This window comes from Microtus ochrogaster, chromosome 1, assembly GCF_000317375.1.
Source record: "Microtus ochrogaster isolate Prairie Vole_2 chromosome 1, MicOch1.0, whole genome shotgun sequence".
Classification (NCBI taxonomy): domain Eukaryota; kingdom Metazoa; phylum Chordata; class Mammalia; order Rodentia; family Cricetidae; genus Microtus; species Microtus ochrogaster.
The window spans coordinates 79190635-79192226 of record NC_022009.1 but is presented as its reverse complement, the minus strand read 5'-3'; positions in this window follow the sequence as shown (position 1 = coordinate 79192226).

Sequence of the window (1592 nt, the reverse complement as noted above, 5' to 3'; positions counted from 1 at the left end):
AGCTAGAGATGAAGAAGAAAATGAATCCACCAGAAATGGAAGACCTTGTCTGCTTCGTCTGCTCCAGTCAGTGAAGAGAAGAGAGAAGAGATGAGACAAGGCTAGAACTCATCCCAGCTGTCATCGTAGCCCATCCCAGTGACACACTTCCTACAACGAAGTTCCATGTTCACAAATTCTCGTAGCCTCCCCAAACAGCACCACGATATGTTCAAATCCTACGGGGAGTATTTCTCCCAGAGTTATTGACCACCACATCACGCTGTGATTGACACTGTGAGCCTTCCCTGAGCAATTCATTGCAGTAATTACAATCTATAGTGCAGAATGTTTCAAGAGGTCAGAAATTGGTGTGTAAACTATCTTTTAAGGGATGCGATTAAAAGTTCCTCGGGTGAAAAAAATCTGTCTATATGAAGGGAACTACTTATTGAGAAGAGTTGCAATGTTGTTACAGTTACAAACATAGATTGTCATAATTCAGAAGGAAGACAACTTAGCGCCTTTGAAAGCAGTTTCTGTCTGTGTTTTTATAAAAATGTTCCCAGCTTGATTCCAGAAGCAAAAGATATACTTAAGTTTAACAACAAATTTAAGATGTACTTAATATTCTGTTTCTGAACGATATGATCTTATGAATTTTTTTCAAAATACATGACAGCATTTAGGGAGATCAAATTTAATTAAAGTAAAAGTTTTCGTGCATAAATATGGTTGAAGTTGTATGATAAATAAAGCTTATGTCTTTATTAATATTTCTAACTTTTACTAATAGAAATTGTATGCAAGTGGTTGTCAGGACACAGATCCAGTATCTACAGGCATCCACTAAAATTCAAACACATGGAAGACTGAACCAGGAGCCAAGGTGCTCTGTGCCATAGACCAAAACTTTATGAGAGAGAGAGAGAGAGAGAGAGAGAGAGAGAGAGAGAGAGAGAGAGAGAGAGCAAGAGAGAGCGCCTGCACCTGGAACTCAGTATGCAGTCTATACTGTACTGGCTTGGAGTCTTCATCTTTTCACCTGAGCCCCTGAACGCTGGGATTCCCTAACACAACACCCTACCCAGCTAGTCAAACAATCCTGATATTATGTCTTAGAATGAGAGCCCTGGCTAGGATTATGGAGTCTGCTACTGCTTGCTATTAATAGCTTGGTTTCTCCCTGAGCCTCTCCTGTTGGGACCATTTGGAGTCCTGGCCTCCAGCTGCTCTTCCCTGCTAGAGATCTTTACTTTCCTTCTGATCTGAGTTACTGAAAGCTGTGTCAAAGTTGTTTACCGGCTCTGCTTCACAAACACGTGTTGCCTTGCCTCGAGGATCAGAGGATAAGGTTTTCACCTGTTGGCCCGCCTGACTGTTGGGTATATAAGCCTCCATGGTGCTATTGAATAGGATGCTTCTTACCAGTGATGAGAGGTCCGTGTCTCTCTCTGTCTGTGTGTCTTTGTATGTTTCAACCTCCAGCCCCTTGCCCGAAGCTCGTGAACTGTATGATAGTGCATAGAGCACAGACAGGCATTGTGCGCTGCACTCTCCCATGTCTTCTGATTGTGTACATGAAGAAAAGAACACCAAGAATCCAAAGGAGG